The sequence below is a fragment of the Pollachius pollachius genome, assembly GCF_949987615.1.
Source record: "Pollachius pollachius genome assembly, chromosome: 6".
NCBI lineage: Eukaryota > Metazoa > Chordata > Actinopteri > Gadiformes > Gadidae > Pollachius > Pollachius pollachius.
In genome coordinates this window covers 18,026,430-18,041,865 of record NC_136939.1, presented here as the reverse complement: position 1 = coordinate 18,041,865, position 15,436 = coordinate 18,026,430, and positions in this window count along the sequence as shown.

The following is a 15,436-nucleotide window of genomic DNA, read 5'->3' as shown; positions in this document are numbered from 1 at the left end:
GGGCTTGTACACGATGTCTGTGTCAAGCAAATATGGGTTTGCTGTACGGCGTTTGCAGATGCATTGATTTAAAAGTACAACTTATTACCGCTGTATCAGCTGTTCTTTCCCAAATAATTTACCAAGAATGTATGGCTAGGTAGATTAGAGAAGCAAAGTGTATGCGCGAGGTGCACAAGCAACATTATGCATGCGCCCTTAAAATAGCATCTGAACAATGCGCCACTGACTTTAAACCAGGTATTTCCTGGTTTGTGGTGCAATTGTTTTCTGAAACTGCAAAATAGCACCAGGGAACGTTTGCGCCAGAACACGCCTCTTCTTTTCGCCGAACCACCCCTTGGGGCATAAGAACATTCCCTAATTTACAGGCGCGTGGCAGTGGAGGGAGAAGAACGCTCTGCTCCAGTTGCAAACTAGCAAAGACACATGCGTCAGTATAGAAAGTAAATTGCGCCGGATGCAAGATAGGGCCCGTAAAGTTAAAGTTGTGTAATGTTTATAATTAAAGTGTTTGGCTCATCAAAGATTTTATTGATCTAATTGCAGGGTATGATGCCAATGCTAAAGCCCGTAAATATGGTAAATATAAGTATATCATCACAACGATGCTCCTATTGCTTTGATAGATCACCATAATAACCTGAAAACATTAAAAAACACAAGCTTTTATTTTCCGGATAGGTATGTTAAGTGGAGCTCTTGGAGGCGGTCTTGGAGCAGGAACAGGTGGTACCCGAACAGGATATGGACCTGGGGGTGGAACCGGAACTGGTTCTGCTGGCACTGCAACTGGCCTTGGACCAGGAAGTGGAGGGGCGGGCTATGGACCTGGTCGTGGTGCTGGAGCTGGACCAGGTGGGGCCGGATCAGTTCCTGGTGGGGCTGGGTATGGACCAGGTGGAGCCGGATCAGTTCCTGGTGGGGCTGGGTATGGACCAGGTGGGGCCGGATCAGTTCCTGGTGGGGCTGGGTATGGACCAGGTGGGGCTGGATCAGTTCCTGGTGGGGCTGGGTATGGACCAGGTGGGGCCGGATCAGTTCCTGGTGGGGCTGGGTATGGACCAGGTGGGGCTGGATCAGTTCCCGGTGGGGCTGGGTATGGACCAGGTGGAGCGGGATATGGACCAGGAGGAGGAGCAGGTACAAGAGCTGGAGGTAATTGTAAACCTAAACTACTTTGAATTGTAAGAAGAATCCTGGTTCTATTTTGGCTGATCATAGATTCAATTCATATTTCAGGGTATGATGCAGATGCCAAAGCCCGTAAATATGGTAAACATATTTATATCCTAACAACACCCTTAATTAAACCTTAACTTTTACAGCGAGTTGTAGTAACCTGGTTTGTTTTCCAAACAGGTATGTTAAGTGGAGGACTTGGAGGACGACTAGGGCCCGGAACAGGTGGAGCTGGAGCTGGTGGTTCTGGTTATGGACCAGCTGGGGGTGCCACCGGTACTGGGACCAGACCTGGTGCTGGGGTTGGACCTGGTGGAACCGGAACAGGATATGGACCCGGGGGTGGAGCCGGAACTGGTTCTGCTGGCACTGGAACTGGCCTTGGACCAGGAAGTGGAGGGGCGGGCTATGGACCTGGTCGTGGTGCTGGAGTTGGACCAGGTGGGGCCGGATCAGTTCCTGGTGGGGCTGGGTATGGACCAGGTGGGGCTGGATCAGTTCCCGGTGGGGCTGGCTATGGACCAGGTGGGGCTGGATCAGTTCCCGGTGGGGCTGGGTATGGACCAGGTGGGGCTGGATCAGTTCCCGGTGGGGCTGGGTATGGACCAGGTGGAGCGGGATATGGACCAGGAGGAGGAGCAGGTACAAGAGCTGGAGGTAATTGTGAACCTAAACTGCTTTGAATTGTAAGAAGAATCCTGGTTCCATTGGCAATAATGTTTTGGCTGATCATAGATTTAATTCATATTTCAGGGTATGATGCCAATGCCAAAGCCCGTAAATATGGTAAATATAAGTATATCATCACAACGATGCTCCTATTGCTTTGATAGATCACCATAATAACCTGAAAATATTTAACAACTATTTTCATTTTCCAAATAGGTATGTTAAGTGGAGCTCTTGGAGGCGGTCTTGGAGCAGGAACAGGTGGAACTGGAACAGGATATGGACCTGGGGGTGGAACCGGAACTGGTTCTGCTGGCACTGGAACTGGCCTTGGACCAGGAAGTGGAGGGGCGGGCTATGGACCTGGTCTTGGTGCTGGAGTTGGACCAGGTGGGGCCGGATCAGTTCCTGGTGGGGCTGGGTATGGACCAGGTGGAGCCGGATCAGTTCCTGGTGGGGCTGGGTATGGACCAGGTGGAGCCGGATCAGTTCCTGGTGGGGCTGGGTATGGACCAGGTGGGGCCGGATCAGTTCCTGGTGGGGCTGGGTATGGACCAGGTGGAGCAGGATCAGTTCCTGGTGGGGCTGGGTATGGACCAGGTGGGGCTGGATCAGTTCCTGGTGGGGCTGGGTATGGACCAGGTGGGGCCGGATCAGTTCCTGGTGGGGCTGGGTATGGACCAGGTGGAGCGGGATCAGTTCCTGGTGGGGCTGGGTATGGACCAGGTGGAGCCGGATCAGTTCCTGGTGGGGCTGGGTATGGACCAGGTGGGGCTGGATCAGTTCCTGGTGGGGCTGGGTATGGACCAGGTGGAGCCGGATCAGTTCCTGGTGGGGCTGGGTATGGACCAGGTGGAGCCGGATCAGTTCCTGGTGGGGCTGGGTATGGACCAGGTAGAGCCGGATCAGTTCCTGGTGGGGCTGGGTATGGACCAGGTGGAGTTAGTAATGGATATGGACCTGGGGCAGGCTATGGACCTGGGACTGGCTATGGAACCCAGGCTGGAGTGGGACCTGGTTATGGCCCTGGCAGTGGAGTTGCACAAGGATACGGCCCAGGGGCTGGTTATGGTGGTGTGATAGGAGGAGCAGTAAGACCAGGGTCTGGACTTGGACCTGGTAATTACAATCCAAAAATCTATATATGGTTGTTACATTTTTTCAAAATATTACACTTGATCTTTATGCTGGATAATTCAGCTTTCGACATTTCTCCACAGGTTTTGGACCTGGATCAAAAGCTTCCAAATATGGTACGAGTAAGATCCTTGTTTTGACCAGATGGTTGATGGAAAGCCATTAGATCTTGCTGAAGTGCTAATGATCATGATGTGACCTTGCTGCAGGCCAGGGTGTAGCCGGCACCGGAGGCGTGCTTGGGGGCGGTGCTGGTCGCGGCGGTGAGTTGTAGTCCTTTAAATGATTCTATTCTATTTTGTTATATGCTGCTTAAGGTACATTTTACCCATGGCCTTTTCTAACAGGGATTGTTCGATTTAGTTTTTTTGCCTTTTGCTGTCTTTCCCGGGCTTAGATAAGAGCCGTGCAACCTTTTTGGTCTGTCAGTTCAGTGAACCTTCATTCCCGGTGTGGGTTGGCTATAAACTGTTAGGGGCTAGAGCAATAGCCTGAGAAGTGAATTTAACACGCCTTCCAGATAATGCAAACATTTTTCTGTATTTATCTGGAATAAACTCAATTAATTGGACACCAAAAGGAGAATTCTGCTTATTTGACAAGCACACTTACTACAACACTATTTTGGGACGGAGATCGCCTTTTTAACATACTTCATTCAAGATACACTGGTAAATAGATTCATAATATGACTCTATTACAATAGTACAAATATATGTTGGTCAGGCAGGAGGCACTGAGGGCAGTGTAGACAGTTTGGAGATGTTTGAGATGGTGATAGTCAGATTAAATATGGATCAAAAGTGTTGAATCCAGAATCCCTGCCAGGTTGCTGTTTAGAGGACATGGAGAAGGAGTAACCATCAATGAACAGGGAAACATGCCAAACCTTCTGGAGTAGTGCCTTGGGGTTTTAGAAGGGTCGATCACATCCAAGTGGTGCCACCATGTGACCAGGAGATCAGGGATTGATTTTGATAGATCTGAGGGATTGGCGTGGGATTAAAGCTGTCTGGTTTCTGCGCAAGCATGATATCTGAGGCCGGGGGAGCATAAACATGATGAAGAGGTATAGTCAAGGCACAGAGGTTTGGGGAAAGCCTTCCAAACTGGGATGAAGCATATTTTCTTATTTATCCAGGGAAGCTCTTTCCTGGTTAGTCCAATGCAATCTGACCAGACATTTCATATAAGACATTGGATCACCCGAAAGCAGGGAAACTAAATTACGACTAGCCAGTTGAAAGCCTCATTATGGACGACAAGACTATTTCTGTAACCCCTCAAACTGTGTGCTTCATGGTTTAGTGCATTAGTGGGATGATCTAGGGTACAGGAAGGGAAAATTAAACCATCCAGGTTACAGGAGGTGCCCAAGAAACACCCTTTAATGTAATGATCTGATACCAGAGAGAAAGGATAAGGGTTTGAGCCCCAAGTTCTGTCTGGGTTAGAGTCCTAGAATCTGGGTTGGAGTCCAAGAGAAAGGACCAAGTTCCTTTAGGACGTGTTGGAGTCCCAGAGAAAGGACCAAGTTCCTTTAGGTCGGGTTGGAGTCCCAGAGAAAGGACCAAGTTCCTTTAGGTCGGGTTGGAGTCCCAGAGAAAGGACCAAGTTCCTTAAGGTCGGGTTGGAGTCCCAGAGAAAGGACCAAGTTCCTTTAGGTCGGGTTGGAGTCCCAGAGAAAGGACCAAGTTCCTTTAGGTCGGGTTGGAGTCCCAGAGAAAGGACCAAGTTCCTTTAGGTCGGGTTGGAGTCCCAGAGAAAGGACCAAGTTCCTTTAGGTCGGGTTGGAGTCCCAGAGAAAGGACCAAGTTCCTTCAGGTCGGGTTGGAGTCCCAGAGAAAGGACCAAGTTCCTTCAGGTCGGGTTGGAGTCCCAGAGAAAGGACCAAGTTCCTTTAGGTCGGGTTGGAGTCCCAGAGAAAGGACCAAGTTCCTTTAGGTCGGGTTGGAGTCCAAGAGAAAGGACCAAGTTCCGTTAGGTCGGGTTGGAGTCCCAGAGAAAGGACCAAGTCCCTTTAGGTCGGGTTGGAGTCCCAGAGAAAGGACCAAGTCCCTTTAGGTCGGGTTGGAGTCCCAGAGAAAGGACCAAGTTCCTTTAGGTCGGGTTGGAGTCCCAGAGAAAGGACCAAGTTCCTTTAGGTTGGGTTGGAGTGCCGACGTGGGTACCAGAGAGACTGTTGATCTGATCTTAAATACATTGCACTTTTTAAAATGCTAATCTATTTTACTTGTTTCTTTGCATATGTTTTCTTTTACTTATCGATTATTTTATTTTATTGTATGACAATGTTTATATGTGAAGCACTTTGAGTCTGCCTTGTGTATGAAAAGTGCTATATAAATAAAGTTGCCTTGCCTTGCCTTTAAGTAACTGTTTAAGGATGTATCCCTAAATGTCAAAGCTGTCACTGTCTGACTTCTTAGAGATATCAAACTACATTATATGAAATCTTCATATGCCTTAGTAATTTCACGTAGTGCTTACATTCTGCCTCATAAATGATCTCGGGTGATTTTCTGATCACACCTGAAAAGCTGAGCAGAGCAATATTCAAGATGTATTAAGATATAAACCATCCAGAGTGGCAGCTTGTCTGCACGGTTTACTTTACTTTTAATTACTGCATGTGTAACTTCTTTTTAATTGTGATCTTCAGGCTATGGTCAAGGTGTTGGATCTAAAGCTGCTAAATATGGTAAGAATGAATGTGGGCTACAATTACAAATGTGTTTTGCCATGATTCTGATTTGACTGTAACCAGAAACTTAGGTTGTACCAAGAAGGTTCTAATATAATTTAGACTGTTGCTCCCTTTATACTACAGGACAACAAGGTCGGTTAGGTGTAGGGGCTGGAACTGGAGCAACTGGTACTGGCCTCGGTACTGGTACTGGTACTGGAGCAACTGGTACTGGCCTCAGTACTGGTACTGGTATTGGAGCCACTGGTACTGGTCTTGGCACTGGTACTGGTACTGGAGCAACTGGTACTGGTCTAGGTACTGGTACTGTTCTTGGTACTGGAGCAACTGGTACTGGTCTTGGTACTGGTACTGGCCTTGGTACTGGAGCAACTGGTACTCGCCTTGGTACTGGAACGGGGACTGCTGGACCTGGTATCGGAACTGGTTCTGGTATCGCTACTGATACAGGAGCAACTGGTTCTGGTACGGGATCAACTGGCACTGGCCCAGGAGTGGCTGGTACTGGTCCTGGTACGGGATCACACATAGGGACAGGTAAGCTAAGCTTCAATCAACGGATTCTGAATAGAAAGTAGGACAGACGAGGGATTGAAGCTACATAACTACGTGTTGTGGATGTGTTTGGTCTGGCTGTGTCTGAGAAGGAGGAGGACTAGGTGCTGTAGGACTCACCCCCACCCCCGGCACAGAAGGAGGTACCTCAAGCTCGGCAGGAGGAGGAGGTATGGGACAAGGAGCGAGCATCTGCACCATCATCGGCTGATACACAGTTTATTTTAAGAACATAGTACGTCTGCCTACAGCTCAAACATAATTTGGTAGTGTTATGAATAACAGGTGGTCGGACTGATATTTTGATAGTGTATTGAATGAGAGGTAGTTGGAGTGTTTTGTTGGTGGTGTGCTGAAAAAGAGGTGGTTGGAGTGATATATTGGCGGTGTACTGAATAAGACATGGTTGGAGTGTTATGTTGGTGGCGTATTGAATAAGAAGTGGTTGATAAGAGTGTTATTTATTTTGAACTTCTTTGCCGGTTTGGTCTTCTCCTTGTTTTGGATGGCAGGTACGGGAGCTGGACAGGATGGCATAGAGGGTAAGGAGCCAGGAGACAGCCTTGATCTTGATGTTTTAGAGGGCTCTGGAGTCTCCGGAGGTGAGAGGATGTTGGATTGTTGGAGGTGGTTTTTTGTCAGAAACGTATGTAGACATTTACATGACTCTTTTATAGCAATGAATTAGCAATATTCAAAGGAAGATTGAGAGCATAGGTTTCAGGTGACACTTTACAAACATTTCATTGAAGTTTATGGACTAAATATCTTTTTTACTATTTAATGCATCTATTAAGTTTGTGAAGCCTAATGCTTGCTGGATGTGGAATAGTTGGTGTTGAGAGGGAACAGATGTGTTCTTCTGGTGTTTATAGATGGCACTGGTCTCACTGGGCTGGGATTAGGTTCTGATGGAGATGGCCTGACAGCAACAGGAATCCCCATCCTTGGCGCAAAACCAGGTATCTACCATCCAACCATACAAACACTTAAGATGCAGACTGGAAGCCATTGAACTAATTAATACTACACTTGTTTTAAAACCTTTCTAAGCAGGTGGTGGTGGAAATGCCACGGGAGGAACTCTGCCTAAAGCCAAACCAGTTAAACCCCCAGGTGACCAAAACAGTTTTACCAGCATTTCATTAAAAACAGAATTGATCATTAATTTATTCTATTTTACAAGGCGAAATGTTAAAAATTCACAATGATGAAAAGTAGACTCTTACACAACCTCAACATAATTTCCGGGGAATAGCAGAAAACATTTGACCGGGCAGTGGGAATAAGCCAAAAAAATAGAAATGTAAGAGAAATGTTTGGATTTCAAATGAATACAAAGAATGTAGCAAGTGATTAATGAGCATCTTTGTGTCAGAATACCACAGGCAAAGTAATTTCTAGGGGCTCTCTTATACAAAAACATGTAAGACTTTTAATCAGATCATCCGAATTGGATGCAGTATTGTTTTGTAATGGTATCACCACAAATGACACAGTTGATATCTTAAGGGCATATGCATGTGAACTCCCCATACAGGCCCGGAAATTCATATCACAACCAGACTTAAGACTAAACTTCAGCTCTTACATTGTGTTGCCTACCTGCTGGTCCACAGTCATCCTCAGAGGAGATACACCAGGCGAGGGGGATGGGGAAGGGGGAGAAGACAGTGAATTTCTTGCCACTCCAGCTACGTCTACTGGAGGGGCACTGGGAGGACAAGGAGGAGGCTCAGCAGGACCAGCAAAACCCACCCAAGGTGCCTGTTTCGACATGTGATCCTGAAATGTAACTGTACTGGAAGGGATATTGAGCCATGTGATGAGGAGGTACCAGTTTAGTGAGTGTCTTAATTAATCACTGCTGGTCTGGATTTCCAAAAATGTTTTTCCTCTAGTCTATGGTGCTGACGGAGCTACTGTTGGTGGTGTCGGGGGCACTGGTGTTGGAGCCACTGGTGCTGGTGGTGTTGGAGCCACTGGTGCTGGTGGTGTTGGAGGCACTGGTGTAGGAGCCACTGGTGCTGGTGGTGTTGGAGGCACTGGTGTAGGAGCCACTGGTGCTGGTGGTGTTGGAGGCACTGGTGTTGGAGCCACTGGTGCTGGTGGTATCGGAGGAACTGGTGTTGGAGCCACTGGTGCTGGTGGTGTTGGAGGCACTGGTGTTGGAGCCACTGGTGCTGGTGGTATCAGAGGAACTGGTGTTGGAGCCACTGGTGCTGGTGGTGTTGGAGGCACTGGTGTTGGTGGAGGTGGATCCACTGGTGTTGGTGGAGTCAGAGCCACTGGTGTGGGTGGAGGTGCAGGAACCTCTAAACCAGGAAAAAGTGAGAATTATCAAGTATATGTTCTGTAAAACAGAATACAATGATATATATATAGGTTAACACAGAAGTAACACCCGTTCTTCTGCATGTTTGTCTTACAGGCTATGGAACAGGTGGAGGTAGGTTAATCTACTACAACCCTAACCCCCCACCTTCCCTTTCATCTATGGCAAACATGTATGTTGAGGAACTAATTTCATTATGCTAATATGTTAAATGGTGGCATTAGCAGCAATAAAGGATGAAACTATTATACCATAATTTGATTGTCACTATGAGTAATTATAATGAATAGAACATCTATGAGGTCAGTTTACCAGCATGCATTTCAGAATGTCCGTTATGGATACATAGATATGGAAAATAAAGACTTTTTTGGTTTTCGAAGGTGCACGTTATCCCACTGGAGCTGGAGTAGGACAGGGAACAGGGAAGAGAGGAAAGGGTATGATTCACATTATCAAAATCGGAAATCTTTATTATTACCACATGTTACAGTCACTATCTCCTGTGGATTCTATACTGTATGGTTGGTGAGGCACCAGAATCGCTTAGATCTTCTATCTTTTTGTTTAAACAGGTTATGGGAACCTCGGAGCAGGTGGAGTCCGGCCTGGAGGGTACGGCACCGGCCCTGGGTACGGGACTGGCCCTGGGGGGTACGGGACTGGCCCTGGGGGGTACGGCACTGGCCCTGGGGGGTACGGCACTGGCCCTGGGGGGTACGGCACCGGCCCTGGAGGGTACGGGACTGGCCCTGGGTACGGCACCGGCCCTGGAGGGTACGGGACTGGCCCTGGGTACGGGACTGGCCCTGGGGGGTACGGCACTGGCCCTGGGGGGTACGGCACTGGCCCTGGAGGGTACGGCACCGGCCCTGGTTACGGGACCGGCCCTGGAGGGTACGGAACCGGGTCAAGTGGCAGAGTTCCTGAAGGAGCAGGCAGCCTTGGGATTGGTGGAGCAGGGACTGGACCAGGAGGTTACGGTACTGGAGTAGGTCCTGGAGGTGAATATGCACCGTTGAATGCAAAAGAGCGGCTCATCATTTGGAAGCCTTTGGAAAGCCGTTGTTTGATTGTCCTCATTCTGCTTCTGAAGGCTCCGGGCATGCCACTCCAGGTGGGGGAGCAGCTTCTGGCTCCAGGAAACCTGCCAAAAGTAGGTTGAGGACACATTTCAGTGGAGGGTATAATTCTGCCGTTTGACGTCCAAATTCAAGAAGTAAATGCTTTTTCTTCAGGTTATGGGGCAGCCGCTGCTGGATCCAGACCAGTCGGTGCTGGCTTTGGTTCTGGGGGTGCTGGTATTGGACCTGGTGGTGCTGGATTTGGACCCGGTGGTGTCGGAACCAGACCAGGTGGTGCTGGTACTGGACCCGGTAGTGTTGGGTCTGCAGCGGGAGGTTTTGGAACAGGTGGCTATGGGCCTGGATCCACTGGACAAGGTGGATACGGGCAGGGGGTTGCTGGTGTTGGACCCCAAGGTGCGGCAACAGGCGGTTTTGGCCCTGGTGGAGTGGGAGCAGGACCAGGAGGCTATGGTCCTGGTGGGATCGGCATGGGGCCTGGAGGCTACCCTGTCGGTGGTCAAGGATACGGGAAACGGAAGCCATTCAAATCAAGTGAGTTCAAGTTTTAATGACATTACTTACTTTTTTATTATTTTGAATACATCAAAAGTTTGCACATACCCTCATGTTATATTATCCAGACCAGATTATCTGCCTTTTGCGGCATCAGTGCATAGTGATTCCTGAAAGGGGCAACTATTATATTCTCAATGTTTATCTTTTTTCCTAATGGGTACAGACAAATATGGGTCTGGTAATTTAGGATCTGGTGGTGCTGGACAAGGAGGTGCTGGCTTTGGGCAAGGAGGTGCTGGAACAGGTGGTGCTGGCTTTGGACCAGGCGGCTTTGGACCTGGTGGGGCAGGAACCGGTCCAGGCGGCTTTGGACCTGGTGGTGCAGGAACCGGACCAGGCGGCTTTGGACCTGGTGGTGCAGGAACCGGACCAGGCGGCTTTGGACCTGGTGGTGCAGGAACCGGACCAGGCGGCTTTGGACCTGGTGGTGCAGGAACCGGACCAGGCGGCTTTGGACCTGGTGGTGCAGGAACCAGTCCAGGTGGCTTTGGACCTGGTGGTGCTGGTGCCGGGACAGGTGGTGCTGGCTTTGGACAAGGAGGTGCTGGAACCGGACCCGGCAGATTTGGACCTGGTGGTGGTGGTGCCAGTACAGGTGGTGCTGGACAAGGAGGTGCTGGTGCCGGAGGTGGTGCTGGTACCGGGACAGGAGGTGCTGGGCCAGGTGGTGCTGGACAAGGAGGTGCTGGAGGGGCTAGTTTTGGACCCGGGAGCACTCAAGGACTCGGACCAAGAAAACCATCTAAATCAGGCTAGTACTGATCATTGTTGTAAGTGAGATTCAAAGAGATGTCAAGCGGTGTAGTAAGGAGGATGTGGAAGAGGAGTTTAATTTGCCTTATTATCTCTTGACAGGTTACGGATCCTCATCTCTGGGTGGAACCGGCTATGGGCCAGGTAAGCGTTTGTGTTCTTAATAAATCTGTCAAATGTTGCCAAATCTACTAATGCACCTGTGAAAGTATGACCAACCCAGATAGGAACATCAACTTTCCGTCTAACACCAACATCGGAACACCTGTTGGTGGTTTTGGGCTGGTGGCGGATAAATGTTCTTATGCTTGAAAAAGATCAGTGTTGGCCAATTTCAGCCACCATTGTACAGTTGATTGTTGCTGTTTATTGGGCCCTTGTGCAAACATCTTGAGTCAAATGATGAGTCAAATTCATTGTTTAAGAGTACAGCCAAAGGGGTTCAGAGATATTAACCTTCATGTACCTCTGTCCGCTGGAGGCGGGGCAGGTGCTAACACTGGGGGAGTCGGTCATGGTCCTGGAGGAGTCGGACCAGGTGGGTACCAACCTGCAGGAACTGGCACGGGAGGTTACGGGCCCGGAGGTGCTGGACAAGGCAGATATGGACCAGCAGGTGGGGCTGGTGGATTTGGCCCTGGTGGACAGGGACTAGGAACAAGAAAAGCTCCTAAATCGGGTTATGGTTCCTTATCCGGTGGAACAGGCTTTGGACCAGGTAGCACCATCCGCTGTATTGACATGTTAAACAACATGTGATGAATGGAATACATCCATTCATCTGCTTACATTTTCCTCAACATGTCCAGCAGGTGGTGCCATTGGAGGTTTTCCCAGTGCAGGAACAGCAGGTGGAGTGGGAGGAGGTGCAGGAGGTAATCTTGGTAAGTTCTAGTTCTCTAAAGCAAGCCCAGTCTCATTGTTAACCCTCAGCCCTGACTGAGGCCTTACAGACATGAGGACAACATTCTCTTCAGAAGCAATGGCTTATTATTAGGGGGGAAGCCCATGTTATGTTGCTATGTATTGTGGACAAGTTTCCCTTGGTTAATATGCCGAGGAGAAGATTCACTAAAAGAGCCCTCACTGGCTTTCCAGAAGTAGATTTGTGTATACCAGGCTGCATGTCTTTACACATATTTATTCTTTTGAAGGAATTTTTGGTGGAGCTGGCTACAGACCAGGTGAGAGGCTCCAAACATATGCAATAAGTTAACTTATAAGCTGGGAACAGTGATATGTGTTCCTTTCAAAAGACTCCATGTTAAACATCAAGAGCACACAACATTATTTGAATGTGGTTGTGATTTGTGTTTGGTGATCCATATGGGTTTTTGGAGTGTTTGTTTCTACACTTAACACAGGGGTATTCAATCACTGGGCCACGGACCGGTACCGGACTGCGGAGCATTGGTCACCGGGCCGCAGAGATTTAGAAATAAAGCCCACCAGAATTTTTTTTTAAGAATAATTTAAAATGATTAATGTTAAAAATGTTTATATACTGGGACATACGGGACCTCTGCACCAAAAATATTTCAAATATGCATACCGGGCCAAGCAATAAAAATGTTGAGGAACCCTACTCTAACACAACTATGTGTTCAGGTGGTGGAGCAGGAGGTGCTGGCCAGGCAGCAGGAGGAGTAGGGGGAGGCCAAGGCGTGTTACCGGGTCAGTTTGCAGTATCAATTGATTGTTTCAACACTGCATCCATTTGTCTTAAGAGTTCCTCAAAATCAAACATATAATGGGATGTAGTTTTGTGATGTAATACATGCATCATTCCAATAGGCGGCGTTGGTCCTGGAAGTGGGGGTGTGAATCGTGGGAATTATCCAGGTTGGCTGTTTTTATGGACAGACACACACACACACACACACACACACACACACACACATACACATATGCACACACACGCACACACACACACACACACACACACACACACACACACACACACACACACACACACACACACACACACAGGAATGTAGATAACACAATGCCTGAAACAATGACTTTTTAGGTAATTGTCGGTCTTGGTTAGAGTTCATTCATGTGCTCTGATAACAGCATTGTTGATGTGGCACTGAGGATGAGGATAGGTTGTTTATTGTTACTAAAATGATCCTTCTCTTTCCTCTCATTATTCTCAAGGATATGGCTTGGCTGGACAAAAGAGTAAGACAACTTTCTGTGATCTTTAGCAAACATTCAACAACATACAAACAAATCTATAAAAAATATATCTAAATACGTCTTCCCAATCAATGAGGTAAATTCCCTCCCTGTATTGTGTTTCCTCAGCCAAACAACAGAAGGCAGCAAAGTATGCAGCCATGCAGGCCTTTCTGGGCTCTGGGGGCTACAGAGGTAACTGATGGTGCCTCCTCTTCGTCTAGATAGATCATTCCTACTACCTCAGACCCATTGTGGTCAGAAGACACCTTCACACTTATCAGAGCGATGCATTTTTCAACATTGTAGAACTCTCTTACAAACTATATCTCTGTTGTATTATATATTTTCTTTGGTGCTATGACTTTTTAAGAACTGTTCATCTATGGCCTGTTGACATATGGAGTGCCGCCAGTGATTTATCTTCTGGGTCCCCAGGAGCCGGATGCCAGGGTAAATACTGTGGCCGGAGGAGGAAGTGAGAGCTAAAGGAAGGACTTCCTCCGGACAGCGGTGCTATGATATGATGTCCGAAAGTACCTGAAGTACCCAAGAAATGACCAGTTTAATCACATCCACTGTTAATTCAAGTCAAAAACGTTATTAATTTAGTATCTGTTGAGGGAAGTATGCCAAAGTGTTTGACTCTAATTATAGTATTTTCCTGAATTGTTTTTAAGTAAATTATATTGTTATAATTAGCTGATCAACTGTATCATTAATCCAGAAGGGAAACAATGTTGTCGACTAATTCCTCCAGGCAATATGCACTGTTTTGCGTGGCTAGCATTGCTGTGTTAATTGGGTTAATCTATCATTGTTAAGAGATTGCGAGAAAAAAAACTGTGTGTGTGTGTGTGTGTGTGTTGCTTAGACTTGTGACCATTCTGATCCCTAAAACCAGTCTGCTTCCATCCATCACTTGTTCTGTCAGACAGACCCACTGATAAATGTGTGTGTTGATTCTAATTGGCATGTCTTTTGTTTTACTTTCCCAAAATGTCCAATTGCAGCCATGATATGGTTCACCATTTCACAGCAAACTCTCTAATTTCTCTGATTCTACAATCTTTCCCACTGAGTGAAGCAAGCACATCATGACAATAGCCATTGAAGCTCATGGGGAACATTTGGTTGGAAACCCTTGGAGACAGAGGGCCTTTACATTGTCTCACCGTCAACTTGGTCATTATGCGTTTGCTATGAATGCAAGCTAAGGATTTCATCTGCTGTAAATTTGTTTTTATTAATGTTCTTTTTTCATTTAAAACATGTATTAGTGTGTTAATGCAATTTAACTTTATCAATCTAAAGAAAAGTGAGATTTTGTTTGTTAATTGTGTTCTAATATGAATTTATACTGAGAAATGCCATGAAGTGTGAATCAGAACTTGTTTGCACCAACCAAATGTTGTGACAGACAATGTTTGGTATCTGTTTGTGATGATAGTGCTTCAGTTTTTCAGACATTTTAAAAATAAAAATGGAAAAAGAAAAGGTGTGTTCAGACTGTCGTTCCCAGCAGGGAGGTTGATGAATTAAAGTGTACCCTCTCCTGTCACCAGTGGCCTAACAGTTTGAGTTGCGTTTGAGGTTGAGGTCAGCTTGTTATAGGAGTTCATCTGGCTCATATATCGCCCGTTCAACACTACACCACCCCTTCCGTAGCGGTCGATGGCTATTCATAGCTTATACGTGCACTCCTTTTGGAAAGTGTATCAATAACGCTTTAACATGTTCCTTTGGGAACACTGCATTAGGAGGAATGGATGCTGTCCTTCCCCAGGGTACAGTGGGACTGCAGCTCAGCGAGGGGTAGACGAGTGATGGGTGAATCCTCACAGAGATGACCAGGCATCTACAGGAACATGTCATGAGTCATCACGTTAACCACACCCTTTGTAGTACAAATGTATTTGACTCACAGTTATAAGCCATTTAGCATACATCAGCATAGCAGCTTAGTGTCGCTGAATATCCAACTGTTGTGCTCTGTTCATGTGTGTGTGATGAATAGAGATTTCAGGAATTAGCACTTAAGAATAGTACTTGTTTCCTGTTATATACACTAGCTTAACCACATACAGCATTGCACTGACCAAGTACACATATGTGTACACACACACACACACACAAACACACACACAAACACACAAACACATACACACACACACACACACACACACACACGCAATCTCCTGAAACCAGAATGTTGTAATTCGATCTGAAAGAGGTGTAGGCTACATGCTGCTTGAAGTGACAGGGAGACGTTGT